A 16,575-nucleotide genomic window follows, 5' to 3' on the forward strand; every position below is an offset into this window, starting at 1 on the left:
CCGCCCGCTGCTCCCCTCAGCAGTGTGCTTCGGTCCTTCTGCCTGCTCTGCTCCCCGCTCTGGCTCTGGTGGATTCTCTCACCCTCCCGCGCTTCTGACTGTACCCAGTGCATGTATAAACAAAACAAAGAAACAAACAAATAAAACATGCCTCTATAAAAAAAATAAAAAAAATAATTATTTGCCATGATGCCTTGTAAATAATTACAAGGAAATTAAAGTACACTTTAAACTGAAGTTCCTATCATTGCTCATGATGCACAGGCTCTATTACTCTCTGAGAGACAAGAGAAAATATAAGCAGAATCACTATAGAAAGTTGGTCAGATATAATCATGCTCATAAACCACAGAGAAATTCATGGGTACTTCAACTATGAAAAACCTAGTAAGTAGAAGCAATTACAGTTCTAACCTAAATTATGTTGATATTCTTAAGTAATCGCATAGAAAGTCACCTAACCAAAATTATCAATGTGTTTATATATTAGATCTAGCAGCAGAATTTACTATTATATTTGTGATACAGAAAAAGGGACAGGAACTGCTTGAATAATTTCAAAGGGATATTAAAAAAAAAGTTTCTTTTCAGAATTATGTTATAACTCAAGTTTATAACAGGTATCTATAATAGATATTTGTGGCATCCCACTCCTATTAAAAAGTTAAACTATTCATCTGTTAACTGAAAATGTAGGCTAAATGTTGAAAATTAGCAAATTCAATTTTCCCTTAATATCTATAATATGATTTCCTGAAAATATTTGACCAGAACTAAAAAGGAAACATGAAACTCTTTTTGGCACAATGGAAAATATTTAAAAATAAAACATTTTATTTGCGTTTGACCAAATAAGTGTTTTTAACTATTGTTGTTGAAATAGTGCTTTGGTTTATATATAGATAAGTGAAGTCATTCCCGGTCAGCTCATGTGAAGTACAGAAATGCATTTTTTGTAGATTGTGCAAAGATAACTAAGAAATCATGGAGGCAAAATTGAGGAACGGAACGTCCAAAATGGTGTCAGGAGGCCATTACTGCACTGCAGCTTATGCACATCTCTCTCACCTGATGGCTTAGCCTGCATTTGCTGCATATATCATCCTCATTAAACCAGCATCCTGACATGTGGGAGTTGGAGAAGTTCTGTTCTACTAGCAAAAATCAACAAACGCTGCCAGACTCTGGCTTCAAGAAGGACAATCTATCACGGGGCTGATGTGCAGACATCCCTTTCTTTTGCATGTGTTTACTTCTCCATTTATAAAATTTTATTACTTTTCCTGTTGAAGGCATTCAGACTAAGTTCTGTATATTTTCTCCCACATGGGAGTGATTATACAGCTTCCCCTGGGTGCTGGCTGGTGGACAGCAATTCTCTTACAGACCCCTAATAAAGTTTTGCTTTCTTTTGCAGATAAAGCCCTGGTTTATTGTTGGATTACAGTCAACAAGTGTGGCCTATAGCATGTTCCTCAGAGAAGGGAAATAACTTCCATGTCAGGGTGATGAAGAAAAATGCAACCCCAATGTCTAAAATGGAAGGAAATGAAAAATAAACAGAATGAACAAAAATATGATAAAAATACACTTAGAGGAAAGGAGAATTTTTAACTTTCTCATACTTTCTTCTTAGATCTGAAAATGGGTTTACATTGTTATAAGTTTAGTATTTTGCATTAATGTCCAGAATGGAAATTACACTAAAATAAATATATCTAGGTTAAAGTCCAAGAAGGAAGAGGAAATTTCTGCAGTTCGCCACATCACAATTCATAGCCTAAAATCAAGGTGAATAAAAAAATTCCCCAAAACTTAATTTTTGAATAAAAATTCACGAAAATTTACTTATAAATCACTCATTTTGGATGTTATGCCTATATTTATTTTATAAATACCCAATCTTGCTTTTTTAAAATAACAGATATAAGGCATTTGGGTTGAGATTAACAAAAATAACTAAAAGGCAATCTGAAATCCTCAGAGATAAGTGAAAATATATGTTGTTTATTATTCATATTATATATATTATATTATATATAATGAATTTATTCCAAGATCATTTTATAATAGTTGCTAACCAACTTAGAAATGATACCACTAAGGTTTCTAGATTTCTCACATTTCTTTATCAAATATCCCACTTTGGTATATCCCTTCCTCTGTTTTAATATCATGTTTAATGATATTTAAGAAGTAATTTGCTTAATTTTTCAAAGAAGAATTTTATGTTACTAAGTCTTGTTCACATCTAAGTACTCTCTGATCTCTCTAAACGATAATTTTAAAACAAATCAGCTCTCAAAACATTCACACATTTTACTGAATCTTCAATACAGTTGTTTGTCAGGAAAAAGATTTAGTGCATTCATTCCATTGCATATTTATACACTATTTAAAAATTTCAGTGAAACATGTTCAAAACACGTTTATTTGCCTTTAATAATTTCCCCATACCTCACATTATATTTTATCTATTTTTGCAGGGAAACACAGCAAAGCACCTTTTTCCCCCCTCCTTTAGTTCCACCATCACCCTCCCTATTATCCTATGCCAGCTTTTGAAAACTTTGGCATCAATTCCATATTCTTTGTAGACATCATTTTACTGACAAAATGCAGTATTATACCTTTCTAAAAGTTCCTTAGAAGAGAGCCTGTTGTAAAGAAGTCCAGTCATTTATCCTCTCTGTCAAGAAGGCTGTGGACATAGAGAAGGGGAAAGAAAGAACTTCCCACTAGAAGTTCTGACATCCCAATGCTGAAGGTCTTCCTGTTCATAGAGCTCACTATGTCCTGTGGGATTTAACTGAGAACATACAATGGTAACTGTGACACAGTAATAAAAAATTGTATGACCCATTTGTCAGGGATTTTATAACATGAGGTGATTGGAAAAAAAGACAAAACAGTGCCTTTCCTTTCCCTTTTTGTTCCTTCATATCTTTTTGTGATTTTTGTGTAACTGAGCTGATAAGTCAACCTGATGCTTTGTAATTTTCTCACATCCTGGCAGTTAACAAGGGGGGCCCTCAGGAAGATCTTTTGTCATGGGTTCCCCAGTTTCCTTGATTTGCATCCCCTTCTCTATGGACAATTCCTGTGTTACTGTTGTTATTCTTTCTTCAGGTAGTTTATTATTTAACTTAATCATAATAGGAAATGTATCTCTACTTTTCTAAAATTTGTACTCTTTCCTGTGGAAATGTTGACAAACATTTTAATTGGACCCATTTTAGTAGGAACCAGTATATATATAACCCCCCACACACACCCCTGAAGAACCCAAGACTAGATTTTACTACTATTGGCTTGTAGCACTTTAAAATGGAGAGGGTTAAAGATAGAAAGGGGTGGGGGGGGTAGAGGGTAGGAAATACAAAAAATGAGATACAAGGAGAGAATTTTTAGAAAGTAGCTGTTTTGAAAGTATGGCAATTGCATTTCCAAGGATCATATGAGTCATATAACAAAGATTTTATATTCAATATCCAAATATCTTTAGATGACAAGGAAAAATGAAAGAGCATAGCAGCTGGAGTAATAAAATATTTATTATATGTGCAATGGAAGTTGCTGGTGGAAAGGAATCACTAGGAATGTTTATAAAAACTCTGGAAAAGGTCCTACATGAAAATCAGGTTTAAACCTTCACCAGCACTAGGGTGTTTGTACCATTTTCAATTACTGTGTGTCAAAAAAGCCTTAACTTTCCCCTAATTTCTATCCATGTTCTTCATCCTAGAGAGGTCAAAACTCAGAATAAGTAAACCAGAAGAAGAAACTGTCCATAACCTTTATTACTTTTCATATTAGCAGAAAATATGTCACATACTGAAAGTGCAGAACATGAAAATTCAATTCAATATTGTGGTTATGATTAATTAATAAAACTGAGTATTCTCATTAATTACAGCTTGTTTCCATTGTCTGAGTTACTATAAAAAACATAATTTCTCCCTCAGTTTTCATGCACTGTCGTATCAAAAACTTTCTCTACTAAATGAATTTTAAAAAGGTCAGTGGGAGAGAATGATAAATTTATTTTTCTGTCAAAATCCCATGAGCCAACAATTTGACTAAGCAAATTGTTGTTTACAGTAGAAAAGAAAATTCCATCTGTGTATCAAAATACGCATAAATATCCCCAAAGCTGAAAACAATCTTTTAATAACACAGTAGATAGGCTTTCTTTCCCAACTTGATTATTTTTAGATAAATCTGACTGACAAACATTGATGGCAGAAGTCTTAAATTCTTCATACAAAGTAACCTCAAATAAGCCAAATGTCCATTATATTAGGAAAATCTCCAGACAATAGAGTTATTCAATGAAGCAGCAAAGTAAAATTAGAAGAGATAGAAACAAAGCAGATGCTCTTCAGAATAACTAGTAAAATTCTAAGTGATTGTTTTTAGATGTGTGTATGTTTTGTGGGTTTCACAGCAATCACAAGAATCTAAGCAATGAAATGTAATAGATTGCACATGTTATTGTAACACTAAAAATCTTATAAGAGTAATGACTTAAGTATGTTAATCATTTACTTTCTACAACAGTGGTTATAAAAACCAACCCATTCCTTTGTCATAATTTTCAAAAATAACAAATTTGTCACTAATCCAAATATATTTTCAAGCTTATTGATACCTCTATTGACAGTGTCATGAGGACCTATAAATATTACTTAACATTCTTTTTACTAGTTTGAAAGAACAACTCAAGGAACATAAATCACTCCTAGTTCTTATAAGGTGAACAAGATGGGCAAGAGAATTATATCATTTCCTATGGAATTAAAAATTAGATTAAAAATGAATTCATTTCAATTTCTACTTAATTTTTATCAATTTCTCCATATTCTAATTTCTCAATTAATAAAGGCAATTAAGAAATTTGCATTGATATTGTTCATAATTTCACTCATCAAGCATTTGTGTAAATGACAACATTACAAGAAATGGAGGTATAATAGTAAATGATGTTAGGTATAAATACTGTTTATATGACGAAAACATCCAAATGAGTACAAGTATATTTTTGAGAAGGGCACAAAATGATTTTTGAGTTGTCGGAAGAAATTCTAAATTCTATTCTTGACTAAATGTACTCACTATAATCAAACTTATCCCCCCCAATTAAAAAAAAAAAAACTCTTAACAAAATTGTTGATGACTTCCACAGTGTCAAATTCCAGTGGTCAATTTTTAGTCTTCATTACATTCAGATTCTCAGTGGTAACTATTATAACTGGCAATTATCTAGTACTTCCTTCCAGTTTCTAACTATTGCTCTGTTCTCAGAATCTTCTCTCTTTACATTTTCTCCCCAGGGAATCTCATTCATATAATGAGTCACATATCTAAGAACCTGCTAGATCTCTCCACTTAGATGAAACATGAGTATCCAAATATTTTGGTAGAACTAAAATTCATATTTCTACCTCCAATCTCTACCTTCTAAAATACACATTTCTATATGGAACCTCCCTGCATTGAGATGCTTACCTAAAAACTTTATGATATTCTGGAACCGTCTTTGTCTGACATCAAGTACATCATTAGATCCTGCTGCTTTTCATTGACAGTTTCCAGTTAATCAATCAAGTCAATATTGCCTAGACTTCTGTTATAGTCAGCCTCCCTTCCAATCTCCACTCTTTCCCAGTTACAGTCTCTTCCACAGAAAATGAAGGACTTTTTGAATATGCCAATTTTATCACATCACTTTCCACAGGACTCCACCACTAGTTTTCCATAACATATGGGATGATATATGATGACTTTATCATGATCACCTTATTATATAAATTTGTAACCCACAAATTCCCTAGTTTTGTATTCTGTCACTATATTACTTATGTCAATTCAGTCAGACTATATTCCTTAGAACTTTATGAACACATAAAGCAAATACCTACTTTAGAGTTTAAATCTTGCTCTTTCTTACACTCTCCTCCTAGATATTGACATGGCACCAAGTCAAACTTTTATTCAGACACCAGCTAAATGTCACTTCATAACAAAACTTCTTCCCTGATCTAGCTTATTAAAATCACCTGATTCATATCACCTGTTAGTTATCGGCTTTATTTTACTTCATAACTTTATCAATATCCAACATATATTATACATTTGTTTAATATCTATGTAGTCCCTCTAACACATAAATTTCAAACTTCATTAGGAAAGAGGACATTGTTTTTATTCACTGTTATGCAACATCTGGCAGAGAGTAAATTCTAAATGATATATTAAGCAAAGTAATGATTACTTAATAAAGTACCATGATGGAAGAGTCTTACATCCATAATGAGGAGATGGTGCAAATATTCATCTTCAGGGGTAATACAATTGCAATGAATTGTTTCATCAAATAATTGAACTTGTGAAATATATGGATATAATTCCCTAAATTATTTTTTAAAAACATTGATTTATTTATGCATACAAGAACTGGGGTACAGGCCAAAGGTGCAGGAGGGGATTGAGAGGATTCACCAGAGACAGAGTGGGGAACAGAACAGGCAGACTGACTCAAAACACACTTCTGAGGGGAACAGCAGGTAGGACAGGAGAGGTCTGCTGTGCCATGTGGGACACCTCCCTGGCCGGGGATCAAACTCATGTTGCAGTGGCTGCAAATTGCTTCATAGTGCTGCGATTTATCCCTTTGCACCACCAGGGAGGCCCCAATTCCCTAAATTCTAATTGTAGTTAAAAAATATTCATGTGGACCTCCCCGGTGGTGCAGGTGTTAAAGACAGGGCTATCAAGCCACTGCCAGCCACTATAGCACGATTTGGAGTTCAATCCCCAGCTGACCAGAGAGCAAACCACATGGTGCAGCAGACCTCTCTGGTCTTACCCGCTGCTCAGCAGTGTATTTCAGTCTGCCTGTTCTGCTCCCCACTCTGTCTCTGGTGAATCCTCTCACCACCCACACCTCTGGCTTACATCTCAGTTCTTGTATGCATAAATAAATCTTTAAAAAAATAAAATAAAAATGAAAAAATAAAAAAAAAGCATGTCTTGTATAAGGATTATGCATATTTGAAGTAGAAATATATATTAGATAGATATAATTGAATATATATTAATCTAATTAAAATAAAAAACATATTCAATTAAAATATGTAAATATAATGTGTATAATATTTTTATTTTAATTGTATTTTACATATTTTAATTTTATATATAATATATTCTATATATAGTTACTTTGAATCTATTATATTTATATAAATAATAATTATATTTAATATAATATATGTAATAATTTAATATATTCCTAACATCAATTAAACTGATATACCAAAAGTTTAAAAATTGTTTCAAAATATTTCTGTAAAAATCATATATTAAAAAATTATTACTAAAATACTCGTGAAAAAAGTCACATCTGATATTTATCTTAAACTTATGAAGAGTACACCTAAGTCACATTAAGAATTCAAAAGAATGGTAATCAAATCAGATTTGACAAAAATTACACAAACATACTTAAAAACATAATGGTAATTTTTTGAAAGAATATTTTAATCCACTATCATTAATAATAAATATTATCTTAATAATATACTGTACTTTATGTGTCAAAGGTAGTAACTAGAATATGAAGTCACATGTCTACTTTTTCTTTCAGTGATTATGTGATTATAGCTCATTAAATATAAAGATATATAATTGTCATGCAAATATTTTACACATTTCATCAAATTTAGCAATATTTGAAATCTGCCTTTTAATTTCTAACCTACTAACCACATTCTATTGAAAAATATTTTACATTCCAATTGAACAAAAATACATAAAATTATAGATGTGTATACACATTTATCTATAAGCAATATGGAAATAAACTAATATGCATTCCTCTCTTAAGCAAATGATGTTAATAGCAAATATTAGGAAAATAATAGAAATTTATAGTCTATTTAAAAAATGAAAAGCCTCAAAACTATAACTTTTATGAGTCACTAGAATTAAGATAATTCAAAAATAAACCATTTTTTAAAAGCTAATAGGATGCTGAACAAATGAAACCATTGATGTAGTTTAATTTGATTGGCATTAGAATAACTCAGTAATAAATTTACTGAATTTATACTACCTATGTCAGTCAGTCACTAATGGTTGATAAATAATGCTTCTAAGACATAGAGTCAGTGTTCTCAATAAATTATACATTTTCATCAATTTGATTAATTTTATATATTCAAGACATTTAGAATGGAATGGATAATGAAATTACTTTGCACGAGATGGGGTCAGAAAATAAAATAGTTGCATTGCGCAGACGTCTCTTCAGTATTCTAGTCAGAACAGTAGTTCCAAATGTGCTGACCTACTTTGCTGTACCGTGAAGAGTTTATTTCCTAATTGAGTTCTGAGAGTTAATTATATATTATGAATACAATTCCTTTAATATATACATGTTACATATAACATTGCAAACAAATAGTTGCACCTGTCTGTGGCTTCTCTGTTTATTGTCTTCACAATTTTGACCAAAGATGAGAAGTTCAGAACTTTAATAAGGTCCAGTTTGTCATTTTCTTTTATTTAGGCTTAGTGCTTTAGTGTCCTATATTAAAAAGCAAAATGTAGGGCCTTCCTGCTGGGTTAAGTTTTAGCACTACCACCACTACAGCCCACCTCGAAGGCCTAAGCTCTATCCTGGGCCGTGATGCTGAGCTACATGTCAGCAGACCTCTCTTTTTTTCACCCACTGCTCCCCTCAGCAGTATATTTCAGTAGATCTGCCTGTTCTGCTCCTCACTCTGTCTCTGGTGAATAATGTCACCCTTGCCTCCCACCTCAGGTCACATCCCAGTTCTTCTATGTAAAAATAAAAAAATAAAAATCTGGGCCTCCCTGGTGGCACAAGGGGTTAATACGCAACCTATGAAGCTATATGCAGCCTCTGCAGCATGATTGCGATCCCCAGCCAGGGAGCTACCCACATGGCACAGTAGACCTCTCCAGTCTTGCCCACTGCTCCCCTCAGCAGTATATTTCAGCTGCCTGTTCTGTTCCCTACTCTGTCTCTTGTGCATGCTCTCACCTTCCTCCCCAAACCTCTGGCCTGTACCCAGTTCTTAATATGCATAAATGAATAAATCTTTTAAAAATTAAAAAAATAAAATAAAATCTTAGGTTTAAGTTGATGACTATGAGGGACTTGGTATGTATTAATACAGACTCTGTGCTGCTTGAGGAGTGCCATAAACCATTTTGAAAGGTATTTTCTTTTGCTTGTTTATTTGTTTTTAATTGTAATTTCTGCAAGATCTTTTTAAATGTTCCTTTGCCCTTCTTCTTGTTATTCTTCTGGAACTCTAACTGCATATATGTTAATCACTTGATTTTTCCTTAACGTTGCTTAATCTCTATTGTGTTATCTTTATTATTCTCTTTCTTTCTGTGCTTCATTTGGCCTGTCTTTGAGTTCAGTGACCTTCTCATTTTTTAATACTGCTATGTCCAGTCTGCTAAGTTTATCAAATTAAATTTTCATTTAATTTAATATTGTCTTTCTCAGTTCTAGAATTTGCATTTGGTTTGGTGAATTTAGTTAAGGTAGTCAGAAACTGAGCTGTTTTGTTGCTGCTTCCTTATTCTTTCTTCAGAGCACAGCTGGCTTAAAATTCTGTCACCTTGAGTTTAAGATGTCAGCTAGTCGAATGGGGATTTTCTCAGTCTTTTCCTCCTCAACTGAAAAGACTTCCCTTTACGTTCATACCTCAGATAAGGTCTCTCTTCATGCTCTCATCCCAAACCCAGTAGTATTCTGATGTTCATTGTTACTCAGTTTGTGCCAGTTTGGTTGGAGTGGGCTGAGAGACAGCGTAGTCTGTTCTGGTTCAACAGAGGGGTAGGAAGCTCTGTGTTCCTGGCTCTGAGATGGAGCATTTCAACTACCTTTGTTATAGGGCAGCCCCGATACAAAACGGGGTGCCTGACTGTGGGTCCTCACCCGCGCACTTAAAAGGACTTATCAATACTCTACTGCAGGCACATGCCAAAGGTTAATAAAAGGTTTATTTACAAGGGAAGGGGAAATGAGGAAATGTACAGCTCACAGAGAAAAGTGGGAGACAAAGTTTTAAATGTGTCCTACCCGATCCGCTGATCAGGAATCCCAAATGGCACTCTGAGAGCTGGCTGTAAGCCAGGAGCCGTGAAGCCAGGAGGCGAGCAACAGAGCGAGAGAGACCCCAAGGCCCACGTGTTTGGTTTTTATATCCAACCTGGCTGCTTAACTCCACACTCAGGTCCTGGCCACCTTCCCTTTGGTGGCGACGGGATTTGTCTTTCCCAATGTCTTGATGACTTTTGTCTTTCCCAATGTCTTGATGACATTGGTCTGGAGTGGGGGTGGAGTCCACAAAGCCTGTATGGGATTAGTGCAGGACATCATCTCCCCCTAACACCTTGACTTCCTCAATGTAGTAGGGACCTTTATTGTACTGGGCCAAATATATTTTCCTGTCTTTCTCCAAAGATAAAAAATTGTTTTCAGGTTTGTTTTTTTCCCCTCTTTCCCCCTCGAGTTACAACTAATCTTCACCTGTGCCCTTATCCCCCCAAATAATAATAATAATAATAATAATAATAATAATAAAGCCATCTAAAGCACTGGATATAATGTTTTTGGGGAAAACAGACTTGGTTGTGGCATTCTGCCTTTCCAATTGTGGCTTCTTCACAACCCTCTCCATGGGAAGACTTTTCCAAATTCTCGCATGATCCCAGTTTTTCTCCTGAATGCACAGTCAGGTCTCTAGAGAAGAGTCTGCTAATGTTTACCAACATTCTTGTGTATATTGTTCCTAGAGATTATATACCTATACTGCCAAAACAATTGCCTTTGCCAAGGTATAAACATATTACTGAATTCTACCAGTTAGTGATTTTCTCAATACCTGTCCCAGCAAAGAAAGTGTTTTTATCCCATTTCTCTGTAGAAGAATCTGTATTCTTTTAGATGTCAGATGAGTTGGTTGTCTTGTGACCTCAACTCTCTGATGTGTTCAAAAAAGTTGTATTGTATACATTATCTAGCCTTTACATGTTATAAGGATGAATGCATTCTTTCTAGCTCTATATATCCTAAGCTGAAGTTGACAATCCTCTATTATTTATCTTCATTAGAGTTTTGCATTTTTTGTATCTTTACATATATTTTAATTTTCAATATATTCAACCGTTTTTCTTGTAAAGAAACAATAAAGATTAAATTGTTTAATATGTTTGCTTCATTCTGTTTTGTTTTTCCCAGTAAGGTCATTTCCTCTTGCATGCAGCAAAGATAAAGCTAATCATAAGTCGAACTGAGCTGAAACTGGATTGAAGCTTTATTTAATTTCAATTCAATTCTGAATTGAATTCCAGCTGGGCTCTTGAACCTAAGCTTCCGATAACACTGTGATATCTCTTTATGTTTTCCGCCCTATACCCAGAGATGCTTACTTAGCAAATTCTTCTGGGTTATAACTGTCTGGCCAAGAGATTTATTTTTACACTGGGGCTCTTCCAGTTTCCAAATAGTCATATCAGCCAAGCTTTTATTAAAAGTTTAGCTTGCTTCTCCTCATTCCACAACAGTCTTTCCTTGTATTGCATGCTTACTTCTCTAACCTCCATTAATTTGTAGTCCTCACTCATTTCTCATTTATGAAGGACTCACCTTTCTTTGGGATTAGATTCTTTAGACACTGCTGCATCTGCTGCACTGAGATGGCTTTAGAACAAAGTATTATTTTTGGGTTTTTATCCAGTGTTTTGTCATTGCATGATATGTACAATCACATGTCCTAACTGGAACTGGATATATCAGGCACTAGTTTTTAATTTTACAAAAATAGAGCTCAAATTTTTCTATTTTAATTAAGAGAATCCATACTTAGGTATAAAATAGAGCTGAAAAATCTTTACTTTGCTCTAAAATGAAATAATTAAACTCGCCTTTTATACCTAGGTTAAAATGATGAACAAAAACAACTTTGTTATCACACTAAAACCATTTCCTATTTAATAACCACATATATGACTGGTAGATAGAAACACATGTTGCATCACCACAGATAGTAAGAGCAATCTCTATGCTAGAAATTCCTTTCACTTCATAAAAATTCAGGAGGCTTTTTAAAAAATAAGGTACAAAATTCACAAAATAATTTTAGTTTTCTAATTTTGATAGCATTGAACTTAAAAATAAAATTGGAACGAACTAAGTACCACTCTAGCAAAATACATAGATATATATGAGAAATATTTAAAACTCTATTGAAGAAATCATAGAACTTATGTCCACACAATGGAATATTATTCAGTAATTTAAAAAAAGAAATATATATCACTGTGTTCATTGTAGCATTACTTACAATACCTAAGATCTGAAAGCAATATAAAAGGTAAATGTATATAGATATATATACATACACACATATATGGAAATATATATATATTATATATACATACACACCCACACACACAATGGAATAATACTCAGGTACAAAAAGAAAGATGGAATCTTGCCATTTATGAAAAAATAGATGGATTTTGAAGGTATTATGCTATGTAAAATCAATCAGGGAAGATACATGTCATATGATTCAATCCATATGTGCAAAATGAACAACAAAGGAAATGAACAAAGAAAAGAAGCAAAAATAATCTCAGAGAACAGATTTGTGTTTACCAGAGGGATGCAGGGTTGGGTGAAATGGGTAAATGGGGTCAATTTATGGTGATAAATAGAAAATACACTTTTGCAAACCCTGATATAAATATAATCATGACCTAAGTGTACACAAAGTTTTCTCAGACATAACTCAAAAAGTATAAATGATGCAGGAAAATCATTAAATAGATCTTCATCATAATTATTGCTAATATTATTATTAGTGATCATCAAAAGGCAACAGTTTATGTGTATTTTGTGTTATAATCACTTATTACAAATTTTGTAGCTTAAATACATTTCTGTAACTGTTCTGTACTTCAGAATATGGCATAAGATGTTTAGGTCTCTGCTCAGCAGATCACAGTGGTGAAATTAGAATGTTGACCTTACCTTGTTTTTGACACTGTGAAGATGTTGCTTGCGTGATGATTTTTGTTTGAAGAATCCAGTTCTGTGTGCAGTAAGACTACAGTTCCTATTTCTTTGTTGACTGTGAGCTCCAAGAGTTCACCTGAATGCTTATTACATCATTCTCTCCATGTGCACTCGCTCCAACAGACACATGAAACCCTTCTCATTCATGTTATCTCTAACTTCCACTTCTGTAATTAGCTGTAGAAATATATCTTCTTTTAAATTGTTGGCGTAAGTAGTCAAATCCATCTTAGTAATCTTATTTTTTTTAATTTTTTATACAAGAGCTGGGGTACAGGAGATGAAGGAGTGTGAGAGGATTCACCAGAGACAGAGTGGGGAGCAGAACAGGCAGACGACAGAAATACACTGCTGAGGGGAGCAGTGGGAGTGGTGGGCACGACAGGAGAGGTCTGCTGCAACATGTGGGATTCTCGCTGGCCAGCTGGGATCAAACCCACACTGCAGAGGCTGTGGACAGCTTCATAGCGCTGTGCTCAACCCGCTGCGCCACCGGGGAGGCCCAGTAATCTTCTTATTTTAAAGTTAATTTCCTCATACAAAATGGCATAATCACAAGCATAAAACCCATCTACCTTATAATAATGAAGACTGTGTATAAGAGGGACAAGAGGATGAGTAATCTTGTGGCAATTTTAGAATTTTGCCTATCAAGTTCATATGCATCCTAAATATCCATGCCTCTCACAAGTAAAGAAATACTCACATCTTTCCAATGTTCCCAAGAGTATCATTCTACTATAATATCATTAAGTCTAATATTTCTTCTCAATGTCACTGGCTCAAAAGTAAAATAGTTTCTAATCTAAACCATCTCAATTTAGTGGGATGAATTCCATGGGTATAATTCATGTGTAGACACCCCCATGACACACTTTTATTCTATCTGTGGACTTTTAATGGTAAAAAGGCAAGTTATTTTCTCAACACTTCCAGTGAAGATAGCCATTGACAAGAGCTATAAATAAACTGTTCAAAAAGGGACAAATTAAGGCAGGATGGAATAACTGTTGCCAAGCACTCTGTAATTCAATTGGGCAAAACACAACCAGGGTTTATTGATTAGGTTTCAAGATCTGGATCTAATCCTCTTAAGATCTCATTATTGACCTCTGGGCACTAGCTCCATCTTCTGGACTCTCAGCTCCACGCTCTGAGTCATCCTTCCATGTTACAAAAGATAGTAAAAGTTTAAAGTTTAGCAGTTTTATCACCTTACCAGTAAAACTGTGTGACCTTTTTAGCCTCCTTTCATTTTGTATTTTTCTGACTTTGTTATTCCAACCTATGTTTCTACTAATACAATTTTCTCAAGAACTGTGTGTGCTTTTTGCTGCTCTTGCCCGGGTTGACTCTGTAACATAAAAAGCAAGTCCACAGATAATTCTAAGATAAACACTGCTCTACCTTTTGCTCCTACTGAGGCGGATAAAGGAAAATACCTTTAAAGTTCCTAGAGCCCCTCTGGTTAGAGTAATAAAATATGTGAGACACAACATTGACATACACACACACACACACACACACACCCACAGACACCCACACACACAAACACACACATATATAAATGCTTCTGGAAGTAATTTTAACATGAAATTTCAAGTTTTGGGGGGCACTTATTGCTCTCCTCTTACGGTTTACCATAAGCGACCAAGTCAGACAATAATGCAACTTCAATAAGGAAAATGATTTTGTCTCTCACTGACTGATTTTAAAAATGCTACTGCATTTATTTTTATTATGGCAGTACTCTATTCCTGGTATTAAAGCTATATTACTTTTTTAATTCTACAAAATTTACAATATTACAAAATTAGCAGTTTAAACCAATGTCCGTTTTTAAATCATATTTCTGTAGGTCAGAAGTTATAGCTAGATTTTTTAAATCAGGGTACATTGAAATCAAAGATTTAGTTGAATTGAGTAACCCCTAGAGGGGTTAGAGAAAATTTTGCTTCAAGTTCATTCTTCTATTAGCAGAATCTCATTCCTAACTTCCTGTTAGCCGGATGCCACTCTCAGCAACTAGAAACTTACATTATTTACCACCTAAAGTTTCTTCCACTGTCAAGCTAACAAGAGAATGTTTAATACTACTCTTCTTTGATCTTTGAATCTCTCACTTCCTCTTCCTGACATCTGGAAAAAAAAATATATATATACACACACACATATGATGCTTTTAAAAGTCTCATGCGATTAGTGTAGGTACACCCAAATAATCTCCTTGCTGACTGTGTCACAAGATAAGCCACAGATACAGGGACAAAAAAAGCAGTACATATATATATGATGGAAGAGATGTAGCCTAACATATAAATATAGTCTATGACAATGTAGAAGGATAACTAATACAGTAAAAGTAGACTTTAAAAAAAAAAGCAGAAATAATCACATGGAAAATGCTCAATATATTTTGTCTGTAGAAAGTACATATTAAAACTACAACAAGGTACCATTTCACACCTACTAAAATGACTAGTTTTTTAAAAAAGTGACATTAAATTTGGTGATGATATGCAGAATCTACATTATGTTATTTATGGAAGTGCAAATTGATATAACCACTTGGAGAACTGTTCAGTGGTTTCTTAAGTATAATGTGCATCTTCCCTATAACCAACCCATAGCACACTTGGGTATAATCATTCAGTAGAAATAAGAACATGTGTTTATAAAAATATTGAAATACTATAGCATTATTTTTCAAAATTGAAAATTATTAGAACCAATAGAAATGCTGATTAAAAAGAGAATAGGAATATAAATTAAGATATAATCATTCTGCCTGTTCTGTTCCCCACTCTGTCTCTGGTGAATCTTCTCACCACCCACCCCCACACCTCTAGCCTGGACCCCAGTTCTTGGATGCATAAATAAATAAATCCTTAAAATATATATAATCATATTATAAAATATTAGTAATTAAAATGATTTTCTGATTCAACAAAATTAATTTCAAAAACATTAAACAAAAAGTAAAATACAAAAAGAGAGTTCACTTTGTACATTAATTTACATGAAATTCAAAGAGACAAATCTATTCTGAAACGCTAGAGTTCACAAAGTTATTTCTTGGGAAGTAAGGTTAAATGAAGTCAGCTGGAAGAGGACACAAAGAAATATTCTGGTACAATAAATATTTCATCTCCTTTAATTTGCGTGGTATTAACTGGAGAATATGATTGTCACTTAATTTGTATTTATTTTATTCATTCAATTATATGCTAAGATATGAGATGTTTTGTATATTAATATTGCCTCAATAGAATATATAATAAAAGTTGATGAAATGGATGCTAGTAGGATATTTGGACAGCAATTATTCATTTATATGAACAAATCCCATGATGGTAGAACTCTCAAAAAGTCAAATATTCAGTATTAACTCTACTATTTTTTCACCTATATCAAATAATGAATCAACACTACTGATTTAGCAGCCACAT

This window comes from Talpa occidentalis, unplaced genomic scaffold (assembly GCF_014898055.3).
Source record: "Talpa occidentalis isolate TD23 unplaced genomic scaffold, MPIMG_talOcc4v2.1 talOcc4.6, whole genome shotgun sequence".
Lineage (NCBI taxonomy): Eukaryota > Metazoa > Chordata > Mammalia > Eulipotyphla > Talpidae > Talpa > Talpa occidentalis.